General features: G+C 47.1%; 1 protein-coding gene across 1 annotated transcript in view; it reads left to right on the top strand.

Annotated features, from left to right (window-relative positions):
• The first annotated feature begins 6634 nt into the window (after positions 1 to 6634).
• The window catches only part of SORBS3 (sorbin and SH3 domain containing 3), a 76631-nt gene continuing 67804 nt past the window's right edge, over positions 6635 to 15461 (top strand). The window contains exon 1 of the mRNA XM_053269751.1: positions 6635 to 6873. The gene's annotated coding sequence lies outside the window, so the exon portion shown is untranslated. The remainder of the gene's footprint in view (positions 6874 to 15461) is intronic.

Below are 15461 nucleotides of genomic sequence, written 5' to 3'. Positions count from 1 at the left end.
ATGATTTTATCCCCAAAGAGCAAAAGTGCGCTGATCTTTCCCCTCCATGGGGGGACAATTTTTTAAATTGAGTACAAATGTTCCATGGGGGAAAGACATACAACTGGATTTTTACTACTACAACAAATACTTAGATACTGCTTTTCAACAAAAGTTCTCAAAGCAGTTTACATGGGGAAATAATAATGGACTAGTAATAGTAATGGACTCTCTGTCCCCAAAGGGCTTACAATCTAAAAAAGAAGCACAAAGTGGACACAAGCATGAAACACTGGAAGGATGCTGTGCTGAGGTTGGAGCAGTTGCTCTCCCACTGATAAATTTAAGAGAACCTCCAATTTGAAAGATGCCTTTTTGCTCAGTTAGCAGGGTTAAAAACAAACAAACACCTAGAAACATTGAATATTAACCATACAACTGAAAGCTGAGTGGCTTCTGGCTTGGCAGTTATATTATGCTTGTTGTTGTTGTTGTTGTTGTTTGTTGTTTAACATCCAGACTACTTTGTGTTCCTATGATCTCAGTTCCTACAACATTTAGATTGTCATCGGAATGATATGGACAAGGACCCTGTAAGGTAGACCACTATTCTCTCCGCGTTACAGATAGGGGTGGGGGTGACAGTGCCAGAATAGTGGTTTGCTAAAGCCCTCTAAGTGTGTTCATTACTGAGGTCAGATATAAACCAGGGACTACTTGGCTCATGCATACCCTTGGAACCTGTCCTACAAACCAGCTGCATCAGTAGGCTGATAGCCCTCCTATGGCAGATGTCTGAGGGTACTTTTATTTTCTAGTCCTTATGACAGAAATCATAATTTCTTCTGAAGACAGTGCGCCATCTTCCACAGTCAAAGTTTCAGTTCATGCTCCCTCCATCAGCCCCCTGAGCTTATTGTTCCCAACGTTTAGCATCCCGGGAGGCTTGTCTTTTACAGGCATCAGTGGAATGTGGTGAGAATCCTGAGATGGTGCAATACTGCTTCAGGTGGCTGGTGGAGGGAGGAGGCCATTCTGAATAAATAAACTAACAAACTCCGGCTAGTGAAACCTAGCACACAAGGAAGAAACGTCCCATTTCAGCCCACTCCCTGTCATGCTAGTTTTCTACTTGCAAGTTTTTATTATTAATTTACAGAGGGGAGCATAAAAATGTGATTAGAATGGACTATGTTATATCAGATTGATTCCCCCACCCTCAGTCTGATATAATACAGTCCAATCTATTGCTTCATTCCAGCCTTGTTCTGCTGCGTGTGTAGACCAGGTGGTGTGAGAGGGAGGCATGTCCACATGCATCATTTCTTCCCTTCCTCCCCTCACAGAGTTCTAGTATTGACTTCTCTAGTGATTTACTGTAGATGTAGGCACTGAGATTCCTAGCCACCTAATGGCACAGCGGAAAAATGACTTGACTAGCAAGCCAGAGGTTGCCGGTTCAAATCCCCGCTGGTCTGTTTCCCAGACTATGGGAAACACCTCTATCGGGCAGCAACAATATAGGAAGATGCTGAAAGGCAACATCTCATACTACGCAGGAGGAGACAATGGTAAACCCCTCCTGTGTTCTACCAAAGACAACCACAGGGCTCTGTGGTCGCCAGGAGTCGACACCGACTTGAAGGCACACTTTACTTTACTTTTACTTTACTTTTACTTTACTTTACTGAGATTCCTGCCTTCAGGTCTCTGTCCTGGGAGTGAGGGGAACTGTAAATCTCTAGCTAGGTACTGGCCACCTTAAATGGCACAGCGGGGAAATGCCTGACTAATAAGCAGAAGGTTGCCGGTTCAGATCCCTACTGCTACTAAATTGGGCAGCAGCGATATAGGAAGATGCTGAAAGGCATCATCTCATACTGTGTGGGAGATGGCAATGGTCAGCCCCTCCTGTATTCTACCAAAGAAAACCACAGGGCTCTGGGGGCTCCAGGAGTCAAAATCGACTGGACGGCATACTTTACTTTACTTTAGCTTAGTTTAGGACTTAGTTTTTTGTTTCCAGCTCTAGTAAAGATGATTTCTGCAAAGGGACAGCCCTCTTCCTCTTCCACATGAGTGTGCATAGGACGTCTGTGAAACACTGCCAGTGGCTAGCAAACACCACCAAGAGAGTCTGAGCACCTGGCTCTATGCCCCATGGATGTTTAACTTGGACAGCCATTTGCATCCTCCCCAGTTCTGAGGTCGGGGTCAGCTGGAATGAGAACAGAAGGGAAAGATGAGATAATACTAGCTCGGGATAAGAGCCCAGCCAATCATCCTGGGCAGTTCCTCACTTGTTCCATGCACGCAGTTTGGGAAATCTCTCAGCTGGAATAACAAAGCTACATAATCAGCCAGAACAGGCAGGGAGGATTGGCATTTTGTGCGGGGCGGGGGGAGCAGATCCCCACTCTAATTACTCATCTGTCAATGATGGGCCGGGCCTGACTGCCCAGTGGCTTAGTCATCATGCCTAGAAGCCCAGTTTTTACTCTGGGCTGATTGTTGTTGCTCAATGGGAAGGGAAAGATACACTTTGCACATGGTCAGAGGTACAACACAAGCTTCCTTTTTGCAATAATGAAGATGCAAAGAGAGACACTTAAGCCACACACAACTCCTTAGACATGCATGAACACTGTGTAACACTGCATGAACACTGTGTAAGGCTGCATGGTTGCTTGTATGTGCAATTATGATTGTATTTATCCCATATATGAATAGCCATTACTGCTATATTTTGGTCCCAAGTTTTTCTGCACAGGCTTGTATTTCTGTCTCCAGGCAGGGTGGGTGGCCCTACCTTGAAGCAGCCAGCTCCAGGAGGCCAACTGTTGGCCAGTTCTCAGCAGCAACCTACCCCACCTCACTTGGACGGCCTATGGAGAGAAATTAATGCAGGGCATGCCTATCTGTGGTAAATAGTCTTGATGGCTATAGGCTACCTCCAAGCTCTTAGGAACATAGGAAGCTGCCTTATATTGGTCTGTCTAGCTCAGTATTGTCTACATTGATTGGCAGCGGCTTCTCCAAGGTTTCAGGCAGGAGCCTCTCCCAGCCCTACCTGGAGATGCCATCAGACAGTGAACCTGGGACCTTCTGCATGCAAGGCAGATGCTCTACTACTGAGCTACGGCCCCATCTCCTCAAGGGAATGTTTATTATTAGTGATGCCTCACGGACTGGTACCCAATGCCTTATGGACCAGCACTGGTCCATGGACCGGTGGTTGAGAAACACTGGTGTAGACAATACTAAGCTAGATGGACCAGTGGTGTGACTGCGTATATGGCAGCTTCCTATGTTCCTATGAAATGCTTCTCTAGCTAAGCAAGGTCTGCCCTGGTTGCATTTGAATGGGAGACCACATGTGAGCACTGTAAGATATTCCCCTCGGGATGGAGCTGCTCTGGGAAGAGCAGGAGGTTCCAAGTTCCCTCCCTGGCAGCATCTCCAAGAGAGGGCTGAGAGAGACTCCTGCCTGCAACCTTGGAGAAGCCGCTGCCAATCAATGTAGACAATACTGAGCTAGACGGACCAATGGTCTGACTCAGTATAAGGCAGCTTTCTATGTTCCTATGAATATCTTTGAGTGCTCACACATAGTCACCCGTCCAAATGCAAACCAAGGCAGGCCATGATTAGCACTGGTGACAATTAATGCTTGCTACCACAAGACCAGATCTCCTCTCATGTTCTTATGAGGAAGGAAGAATAAATGGCGTGTCACCGCTTTTGCTTTTCCGTTCTTAATAGAGAAGGAAGAAGAGAAGGGGAAGAGATTTGAAAAGAAAAACGGTACTGGGGAGATGCTTTAATAGAAAGAAGTTCTGACGAATGGAAAGAAGTAGGACTAATGGAGCCACCTTTCCACAGCTTTCGACATGCGTGAGCCCTACAACACTCCACAAAAGTGTCGTGGAATCGATCACCATCTATAGGCAGTATGAATTGGATGTAACTGCAATACCTAATTTAATTATGCTTAGTAATAATTAATACTGTACATTTTTGTCTATATTGGACAAGAGGACATGATTTCTAAAGGTGTGGTGCTTGTAATGGTGAGTGACTGCCATCTTGTTTCAGAATGGTAAGCAATGTGGGGTCCCTCTAGAACAGGAAAACACAACCCGGGGCCCATAGCTGAGTTTGGACTACAACTCCCATCATCCCCAGCCACAGTGGTCAAGAGTCGGGGATAATGGAAGCTGTAGTCAAACATCCACAGGCAGACCAAAATTGTGCAGCCTTTCCCTAGGACTGCTTCCTGCGTACTGTAAGTTTGGTTGTATTGGACTATGAACACACAATTTATTGGGGTGGACACACACACAGAGATCTTGCAAGCCTTTTTCCCTTTGGAAAGTAAGCTTTAAAAGAAAAGAGAGAGGGAGGAAGTGTGTTAGAGAGATTCCATCACAATGTATACATGTTCCTGTTTGCTTTGTTACATGTATGTGTCTGTAGGTACATGTTCATGACACACATGTGTGTTTAAGTGCTCACATCCGTGCGTGTCTCTGAGCTCTCCGCAACGGAATGTTTCATAACCAGCCCCAGTGAACCAAACTCGGTGTTTGTGTCTCCAGTTAATGATTTCAGTGTTTTGGCTCAATGCCTCGGCTCTTTGGATCCTATATCCACTCCCACACTCTGGCCATGTCACTGGAAACTCCAAAAGACCCTTTGCAGCCTGAAATGGGTTTGCTCGGACTGCAGAACTGTCCAGTCTTCTGGGTTTAGGGACGAGCTTGTAGCAGTCAGGCAGATTGTAAAGGCTCAGTAGGGCGAGATTCTTCAGTTCTTCAGAGAAGCACTGCTTCTCTGAAGAAGACCAGGGAATAGAGCTGGTCTTGTGGTGGTAGCAAGCATGACCTGGCCCCTTAGCTAAGGAGGGTCCGCCCTGGTTGCATATGAAAGGGAGACCAGGAGTGTGAGCACTGTTAGATATTCCCCTCAAGGGATGAAGCCACTCTGGGAAGAGCATCTAGGTTCCAAGTTCGTTTGCTCCCTGGTTTCTCCAAGATAGGGCTGAGAGAGAGATTCCTGCCTGCCACCTTGGAGAAACCAATGCCAGTCTGTGAAGACAATACTGAGCGAGATGGACCCATGGTCTGACTCAGTATATGGCAGCTTTCTATGTTCCTATGAGGCAGAGGGGGTGGCTCTCCCCGCCCCGTCTGCCCCCCACCCGCCGCCTCTAGGAGTGTCCAGTGTGCTTTGTAAACATCTCAGTAATCCTCACAATTCTGTAAGATAGGTCAGAAGTAGTATTGTCCCCAGACTGCAGACTGACAGTGATAATGAGAGGGGAATGTCTTGGCTAAATCAGCTTAGTGAGTGAATGGTTGAGACTGCCCAGCCTTTAGTCACAGGGCCCAATGACCAGAGATATGTTGGTGCCTGAGAGAGAAAATCCAAACTGCATTCCCCAGAGCAAACTAATGAACATGGGATATAACACATACACCCCTTGTTTCTCATTTCCTGCTGCAAGGGTTCTCAACCTCGGGTCCCCAGTTGTCATTGAACGACAGCCTTCATCATCACCAGCCACAATGGCCTTTGATCCTTTATGGCCAGAGATGGTGGGAATGGTAGTATAACAGGAAAGATAGTTGGTCTTGTGGTAGCAAGCATGACTGGACCCCTTAGCTAAGCAGGGTCCGGCCTGGTTGCATTGGATGGGAGACTAGAAGTGTGAGCAGTTTCAGATATTCCCCTCAGGGGGATGGAGCCGCTCTGGGAAGAGCATCTAGGTTCCAAGTTCCCTCCCTGGCAGCATCTCCAAAAGAGAGCTGAGAGAGATTCCTGCCTGCCACCTTGGAGAAGCCACTGCCAGTCTGTGAAGACAATACTGAGCTAGGTGGACCAATGGTCTGACTCAGTATATGGCAGCTTCCTATGTTCCTATGTAACAGCCTCTGGCTTTGAGAACCCCTGCCCTACTGAAAAGAAATGTGTGTGACTGAATTGAATGCATATTTATTTTCCATTTTATCACTGCCTCCATCTTTCCCCCTATTGCCTCTTGTGTGGCAACTGTAAGCTCCCTGGGGCAGAGAACTGTTTCTTGGTTGTAAAGCACAGTGTATATTGATGGTGCTATATCGACAACAACAACAAAAATGAGGAGGAAGAGGAGGAGGAAGAGGAGGAGGTTATCCTGTATGTGATAGTGCAAGAGAACTTTCTGCTGACAGAGGTCAGGCCTATCTGTCTGTCCCACTCTGCCACACTTTATGACACACACAATCTGCTTCTTAGAATGACAGCTTTGTCTTGTCCCCATATATGGGCGGCTCTGCTTAACCATAGCTGCTGCCCCTAGGAATGCTGAATTCCTAGGAATGCTGAATTCAGGGCCCTGTTGCCATGTCCTGGAGAAGGCTGTGGGAATCCCCTGATGCAAGCAGCACTGTAGCAGGTGAGTCAAGCCACTTCAAAAAGGGGCTTTTATCCAGGACCAGCCAGTGCCATGAAGCTTAGGCAAGAATGCGCTGGTTCCCCACCCCGTGTGCTGGTCAGAAGTTCGTTCTGGTCTCTCCACATCGTGCTCCCTTCACATTTTGCTTGTTTTTCTGTTGTGCTTGTTTGATTTGCTCCCCCTGCAGCTCGCAGCTTGAATATTAAAGTCACAGGCACACACCAGCACACTCTGTCAGGAAAGCAAGTGGTGCCCTCCCCTTCATGCTGTGTCTCTGCCTGCCTCCTACAGCCAAGAAAGCCCCAGTTAACGTTCTCCAGCTTTGCCATGGTCAGGAGACACCCAGCCTGGCACTAGGACTCTGCAGGCACAGCTACAGAGAGGTATAACCTGCCCTGCCAGTAAACCCAGGCAGAGTTTTGCTCCTCTTGTTGCTCCTGACGGACTCTCTCTGGAAGGTAGGCACTGCCTCTTAATCTCCATACTGAGGGTTTGTGTGAATGAGCGAGTCGGAGGGGAGATGAGAACTATAGCAATCTCCCCTGTGGGTTTGGGGGGTGGACCCTGTCCGAACATTCAGCCAGGAGCCTCCTGATCTCGGGCATTGTGGCTCAAAGTCAGGTATGTAAATGTCTTGCCAAGAAATGGCAATACTTCCAGAGGGGCTCAAAAAGTGTGGGAGGGAGGCAAGGAAACACGTTTCAACGCGTTTAATATGCTGTCAAGGAAGCGGCGATTTCCCGCAAAGTTCCAGAGAAAAGTGGGGTCAAGTGGTGAGGAGGAGGAGGGAGGCTATGGCAAAGCCGGACTAGGTTCTCTAAAGAAGAAATCTAAATTAATAGACATCATCCTGACAGTGTGTTTCATTTGCAGCACATCATTTCCTCCCCGCCACCCATGTCTTGTCAATTGCCAATTTCATAATCGCAAGCATTTAAATGAAATAGTGTGCAAATGAGAAGTGTGCATTCTGCTGAAACAGAAAGGTCTGACTGGCAACTCCTTGCAGCAGGCAGAAAAGTTGATTTCTAGACCAGCATATTTGAAGGTAATGGTATTTTGTAGGCAGAGCAGTGGACCCAAGAATTGGACTGGGGTTTTTGACCCCATAGGAGTGGGATGGGGTCCGAGGCTGGGGTGTAAATTGGAAATCAGTATTGCTAGGCTGCGTTTTCTCATTATCTGGGGAAAGACTGTGGGTTTGTGCTTGTTTCTGACATATGGTTGAGGCTATTAGAACCAATCAATCCTATCTTTAATATGGGTGGTGGTGGGAGAGATCAACTCAGGAATGCTTTTACTGTATTGTACCATGGAGGGGGGGAAGAGTTGGACAAAGTCCACTGAACATCTAGGTCAGCTGTGTTTGACATTTGCACATTTGGGGCCCTGCTTCGAGCCTAAGCCTGCAATATGGGACCCACTGTTAATATCTTACTAAACACTAAAAAGGTTGTTGTTTTAAACCATGTTAAAGACTAACAAATTGTTTGTGGCAGAAATTGTCCCTCTTGACATTTCCACAGGATTCTTTTTGGGCACATGCTGTAATAGACCACCATGACTACCCTTCTGTAACTATGTTCTGTGTTTATGCCTGTCTTTAATTTTCTCTCTCTCTCTTAAAAAAAAAAGTGTACACCTCCCCAAAATGGTGGCAGAACCACTGGTACAATCATGGGCATATGCTGGAGAGCAGTTGTCCCATTTGTCACTTTGATTCATTGCCTCTTTATTTATTTATTGAATTTATATAACGCCTAATATAAACAACTTGAGGCCAGGGGCGTAACTATCATAGGGCAAGGGGAGACAGTTGTCTGGAGGCCCACTGCCTTCCCCCCGCCTGAGGCAAGTCACATGACTGACTCCCCCAGCCACGCACCCGCCCGGGCTTCCTTCAGTTGTGTTCATCCTCCGAAATTGATGTGAGTGTTAAGACCTGGAGCTACCAGAACAGCATGTCTTTCTCTAGGACCATTAAATGACTTGCATCGTCCACAATTTACAAAACCTTTAAAAAAATAATTTAGGATGATGTTCTATTGTGGCACATAAGTTGTGTGTGTGTGTGTGTATAATTTACTATGCTTTTTGTTACCACTATTCAGCCTCATTTAAGATTTCTTTACTTCATGAGCTGAGCTTCAGTAAGTGGGGGGGGGGGCATTTTAAAATCTTGTCTCTGGGCCCACTCCAACCTTGCTATGCCCCTGCTTGAAGCAGTATATGCATTTCGAGGCCTTGTGCATTTAGATTTCTGTTTATATATTTTATGTATATATTTATATGTCTTTAACTTGAGCAAGCCACCTAATGGTGCAGTAGGGAAATGACTTGACTAGCAAGCCAGAGGTTGCTGGTTCGAATCCCCACTGGTATGGGAAACACCTATATCGGGCAGCAGTGATATAGGAAGATGCGGAAAGGCATCATCTCACACTGCACGGGAGATAGCAATGGCAAACCCCTCCTGTATTCTACCAAAGACAACCAAAGGGCTCTGTGGGCGCCAGGAGTCAAAATTGACTTGACAGCACACCTTACCTTTAATGATGTAGGGCATGATGCTGTATATCTCTCCTCCTTAGTATTCCCTTACTTGGTATCCCCTTTACCTTGACAGCCCCCTGGAAAAATTCCTGTGGACACCCATAGGGTACAGTATAGCTCAGGTTAAAATGTGACCCAGTTGTGGGTCATGGCTCAGAGAAGAATACAGAGAAGGTCCCATATTGCAGGCTCAGGTTGAAGAGAGCTGCAGGAGAGCAAGTCCAGCATCCAGCGCAAAGCAGTGTGACCCATACTTGTGTTACACAATCAAAGTGTTGGTCAGGCTGGGACCCCCAACCTCTTATGCCCTGGCCATGGTTTCTCCTGCTCCGCTGTAGCATTCAGCAGTTAGCAGCAGCTCAGTCCTCAACTGTTGTATTACCATTTCATGCTGGGCATGCAAACTACACGGACTCCCATATTTGTTTACATGGTGCATGAGGATGCAGACCCCATGGTATTGGTGGTGGTCCTACCAGGAGGCAAGATGAAGAGGCTGCCTCCATGGCAGATTCTGGTTACTGTGGAGGTCTCTACGGGACTCCTGGAGACCAATCTGGCAGCAGCATTCTGCACCAATTGCAGCGGCTGGACAAAGGCAGTCCCATGTAGAGTGCATTGCAGTAGTCAAGCCTGGAGGTTACCAGCAAGTGCACCACTGTCTTAAGGTCACTCACTTCCAGGAAAGGGCGGAGTTGGTGAAACAGTCGAAGCTGATAGAAAGCACTCCTGGCCACCGCCTCCACCTGAGGAATCAGAGAGAGGGTTGGGTCAAGAAACTGCACACCTGTTCCTTCTGTGGGAGTGTAACCCCCATCCAGAACTGGCAGGTCTATCCAATTTCCTGAACTGCTGCTTCCTACAGTGAGCACTTCCATCTTGTTTGGATTCAGTCTCAGTTTCTTATTCCCGATCCAGCCCATTACTGCCTCAAGACTTGCCATTACCTGATGAATCTGACATGGAGAAGTAGACTTGAGTGTCAACAGCGTACTGATAACACCCTGTACCAAATCCCCTGATGATCTCTCCCAGAAGATTTCATGTAGATGTTGAAAAGCATTGGAGACAAAATGGAGCCCTGAGGGACACCATACAAAAGCTCTTGCTTTGTAGAGCCGCAGTCTCCAAGGAACACCTTCTGAAATCTGTCCGAGAGGTATGAGCAGAGGCAAGGGCGTAGCCAGGCCGCCGGCAACCCGTGTGCGGCCGTGGCGGGCGCCCCAATAGCCCCGCCCCTGTGTCTGACATCAGACGCAGGGGATAGCCACGCCCCCACATCTGACGTCAGACACGGGGGGCGTGGTCTGGCGGGAGTTGAATCTTAACTGCTGAAGGGGCCGTGTGGCCCCTTCGGCAGTTAAACAAAGTCTGGCGCTGCGTTCGCAGCGCAGCCCAGGCTCTTCCCCCTGCTCCTGGGCTGCATTGCGAAGGCAGCACCAATCTTAATTCCTGAAGGGGCTGCGTGTCCCCCACTCGGGAGCTAAACTACCGCCCCTGCGTCTGATGTCAGACGTGGAGGGGCGTGTCAGGGCCGCTCTTGCGGCCCCTGATTGGTCACCGGCCCGGGTTCTTTGAACCCGTTGGCCCAATGGTGGCTCCGCCCCTGAGCAGAGCCACTGCAAAGCAGTGCCCACCACACCCAGTCCCCGCAGGCAATCCAGAAGGATATTGAAATCCAGATGGTATCAAAAGCTGCCGAGAAATCCAAAGGAACCAACAGAGTCACACTCCCTCTGTCAATTCCCCTTTGGATATCATCCATCAAGCCAACCAAAGCAGTCTCCACCCCTTAACCTGCCTGAAAGCCAGTTTGAAATGGGTCTAGGCAATCTGTTTCATCCAAGACACTGCCTGGAGTTGGGAGGCCACCACCCTCTCAATCGCCTTGGCCAACCATGGGAGATTAGAGACAGGCCTATAACTGCCCAACTCTGAGGGATCAAGCGTAGGCTTCTTTAAAGGAGGTCTAATAATTTCTCCTTTAAACAAGGAGGCATCCAACCTTCCCTCAGAGAAGAATTTTTGACCACCCTTGATCAGAGGGTTAAGACTATACAACTCTAATGACTCTGAGGGCTACTTCTACATTACCAAACTCAAGAGGAAAGCATCTTTCCCTCAGGTGTGGAAAAGCATGTTTGTCGCTGTTTTCACCCCATGTTTTTAACCTATTTGATATTAATCCCCTTTTTCTGTCTGAGCCCCATAGCACATTCTCTCTCTCTCTCTCTGCATCCCTATAGTTCTTCTCTGTCAATGCTTGCACCCCCTCTCCTCTTCCTCCACTCCAGAACTCTTCTTCTTGTTCTCTTCTGCTCTCCACTGGGTGTGCTCTTCTCTTCCTCTGCACTCCTGTCTCCGTTACTCCCTTTTCCCCCCTCTTTCCCCATCCCATAAACTTCCTTGCACCCCAACTCTGTTTCTTCCTTCTCCTCCTCCAGTCTCTTTCTACGCTGTCTCTATCCATGCCCCCTTTACTCACGCTCCTTGCTGAGTTCAGTGGCAACAGAGCACGAGGGTTTTACTCCCAAAGCAAATCTCACAACTGAAGGCATCTCAGATGCGGGTGGACTGTGCAATGTAAGAGACTGGCAGCAAAAAAGCAAGCACAGTCTCCACTCTGTGCTTCTGAATGCAAGGAAAGGAGGATCGATGTATTATATGGAGTGATGCCGGCACTCTCTCAAGCCAGCATGGTGTAGTGGTTAGAGTGCTGAACTAGGACCGAGGAGACCCAAGTTCAAATCCCCATTCAGCCATGAAACTAGCTGGGTGACTCTGGGCCAGTCACTTCTCTCTCAGCCTAACCTACTTCACAGGGTTGTTGTGAAAGAGAAACTCAAGTATGTAGTACACCGCTTTGGGCTCCTTGGAGGAAGAGCGGGATATAAATGTAATAATAATAATAATAGTAATAATAATAATAATAATTCCCACTTTGATGGGCTTGGGTAGGCCTTGGGTCAGAGGTGGCCAACCTGAGGCGCCCCAGCTGTTGTTGGACTACAACACCCATCACCCCCAGCTTCAGTTTGGAGCTGGGGATAATGGGAGTTGTAGTCCAACCGCAGCTGGAGAGCCTTAGATGTTACAAAAAATATGACTATTTGGAAGCAATGAGCATATGGAATTCCCCCAGGGGGCTACAGATAGCCAGTGAGAGCTCACACAGGCCTTTCATTCTGCAGGTCTACCCTTAAGAAAGTATCGGCTGGGACCAGATCATTGATTGCTTTTGATAATAGTAGAGGCTGGGTGCTGTCAGGGTGAGATGGGTGGGAGGAACAAAGTCACGGAAGGCCTGTTGTACCTCAACGGACCCAAGAAAGCACATTGGAAATCCAATGAAGAACAGGAGCCTCTGTCATCTGAAACAACCCTTTATGAGGTGCTGTTTGCTTTGTTATAAACTGCCCAGAGATGTGAGTTTGGGGCAGTATAAAAATATGTCAAATAAATAAATAAATATTTAGGCTCTGCTTGAAGAGCTCCAAATAACTCTGTTCCACATCCTCCCTAGTCACTTATTCCAGTGATGCTTCTTTGGATTTTTCCTAAAATATGTCGAATATCCTTTTCCTATTATTTAAAACCATTTGCTTGCTTGTTTTCATTTCCTCTGCATATATGAGTAACTGTCCTCTTTCTTCTAGCTGACATCCACTAAATATTTGAAATTTGGGGTTTCCTCCTTCCTAGGCTAATTATAACCACCAACTTTTCTTTGTATGGCTTGCCTTCTGGCCCTCTTATCTTTAAAGCGTTCTTCAGAATTCTCTCAGAGTTTGTCAAGCTAGCAAAGGGACTTATGTTTGCTCAGAGGGTCATGGGGCATTCTGAAACTGGAGCAATTTTCATGGTTTCTCTGTAGCGAATGGGCTTTTGATCTAATGGCAAGATTCCTGGATTTTCTGCCAAACTCTTCTGCTGACCCTTTTTTTCTATGAATCTTGCTTTGCTGCCTGCTTCAGTATTCCTACCAAAAGTGAGTGCGACATATGAAGCTGTCTTCTACTGAGTCAGATCATTGGTCCATCTAGCTCTAATAGTACTGGCCGTGACTTTCCAGGGTCTCAGAGAGGGTCTTTCCCAGCTTTTCTTGGAGATGCCAGCAACTTCACCTAGGGCCTTCTACATGCAAAACAGGTGCTCGGTCCCTAAGCTACAGCTCCACAAGACCAACTCTAAAAGACTGTAAGAGGCAATGAACTCAAATTTTTAAAAGGGTAGAGAGGACTACTATTTTGACTTCAGGTGTGAAAATGTCAGTGGCCAGTGCTGGGAAAAAGCTCTGCCTGTTGCCCTGGAGAGCTGCAAGGCCTAATGAAACTGGGCTCTTTTATTTGATTGATTGATTGATTGATTGATTGATTGATTGATTGATTTCTGTTAACCATCAGTATTATTCCTTATATCCTAAGTGGTGGATTCCCAGCCTTGGGACCCCAGATGTTGTTAGACTTCAGCTATTGTGGCTGAGGATTATGGAAGTTGTAGTCCAGCAACACCTGGGAACATCAGCAATATGAGTTGTAAACAACGTCTAGCAGTGTTTTATGCACATATCTATGTCATTGTTAGAGGTTGTTGATTTTTACCCACAATAGGTAAAACAGCAGAGCACTAAGGAATGAGCACACACTCCAGTTACAGCGTAGGTAGCAGAGGATGGTTTGGATATTGCAGCTATTTAGAGAAAACACATGGAGATCCTTGTGTGACTAAACACTAAACATTTATTGGTTAAATACACTTAGACAGGAAAGACCTATCTCTAATCTAAAGGACTATATAGTGGATAGGTAAGGAGAGAGAGAGAGAGAGATGTTTCCATCTGCTCTCTAGGAGGAAAGGAAGGATTGTGACTCAGCGCAGGAAGTGCTGCAGAGTCAGTTCAGGGGTCATAGAGTAGGGCCAGATAGGGAGACCCTGCCTCACTGTCTCTACTCCCAATGCCCCTAGTGGTCATTAGGACAGTTGGTGCAAGAGGTCGATGCACTGGAAGTTCATCTCCAACAGTCATACTAGTTCTTCCAACTGGCTTTCAGTATTTGTCTGGACATGCATCTTTCTTCGGGTCCCTGCTTCTCAGCCTGCCTATTCTGTACCATACTTTTCATTCACCCTCTTCCCCATTTAGCTTGCCAGTTCTGCAGTCAGTCTGCCGGCCCATCTGCCCAGAACACTTCTGCTTTCTTCAGCATCTTATCTACTTTGTTGTTTTTTCTTTAGGCCTCTTTGTTCTCCCTCAGGTTTCTGTTTCTTAGCTCACCATCCCTTCGTTCAGTCATCCTCACTGAGCTCCTGATCCCTTAGTTTGCTATCTCTTGAGTTCCTCTATACTATGTACACTTTTTTCCACCACACTAACTTTTTACTTTGTTCACAGAAGCTGCACTGTTTAGGAACGTTCTGCTTATAGTTTCCCTCTCATCAAGCAGAATGTCAGTAAACATACCATGACATCATAGCAGGTCTGCCAATGAGATATGGGGATGGGACTTTTAGAGAGGCAGGCAAATGACAAACAGGCCATTTTTAGCTGATGACTATAAACATTATTAGATTATGCTCATTTAGGAAGGGACCATAGTTCAGTGGCAGAGCCATTCAAGCACATGTTTTGCATGTAGAAGTTCACAGATTCAGTCCCTAGCATCTCCACCTGAAAAATGGTCCCAGGTAGGAGGACTGAGAAGCCTTCTTCTGCTTGAGATCCTGAAGAGCTGCCCCCGATTGGAGTAGATAATATTGAGAAGGATGTACCAATGGTTGGATTCAGTATAAGGCAACCTCATATGGTGGACTTTTACGAAGCTGCCTTATGCCGAGTCGGACCCTTGGTCCATCTAGCCCTGTATTGTCTACACAGACTGACAGCACTTGCTGGCAGCAGGAGTCTCTCAGTCCTATCTTGGAGATGCCACGGAGGCGACATGGAACCTTCTGCATGCAAGCAAGCAGGTGCTCTTCCCAGAGCAGCCCTATCCCCAAGGGAAATAACTTACAGTGCTCACATGTAGTCTCCCAATTGAATGCAAACCTGGGTGGACCCTGCTTAGCAAAGGGGACAATTCATGCTTGCTACATTTTACCCACTATTGGGGATCAGATGCATGGTGGACTAAATGAATTATGACACCCTGATGGCTATACTTGGTGTTTGCTTGCTTTATTTACCCCCACCACAGCCCCTGGGTACATCCCCAGACATCCCTCCATTCAGGACCTGGAAGTCTTTGGACAGGAAGCAACAAGGATGAGCCCAAGCTGGCCAGTTATTAACTTTGCCCATTAGCAGTGCACACAGTTGGTGGGAGAGAACATTTGGGTGGGGAATGGAAATGTTTACATGGAAAACTGAAGGGAACAACAATTAGTTGGCTGTAGCAGCTAATGAAATCCAGACCCCAAATAATCTCGTGCCAGCATCTCTCCAGAGAGAGAGAGCCAGGGGATTTGAAACAAAGGTGACTGAATTGGGGTTAGT

The sequence above is a fragment of the Hemicordylus capensis genome, chromosome 8, assembly GCF_027244095.1.
Source record: "Hemicordylus capensis ecotype Gifberg chromosome 8, rHemCap1.1.pri, whole genome shotgun sequence".
In the NCBI taxonomy this organism is placed as follows: domain Eukaryota; kingdom Metazoa; phylum Chordata; class Lepidosauria; order Squamata; family Cordylidae; genus Hemicordylus; species Hemicordylus capensis.
The sequence above is the reverse complement of the archived record's forward strand: the minus strand, read 5'-3'. Positions and strand labels throughout refer to the sequence as shown.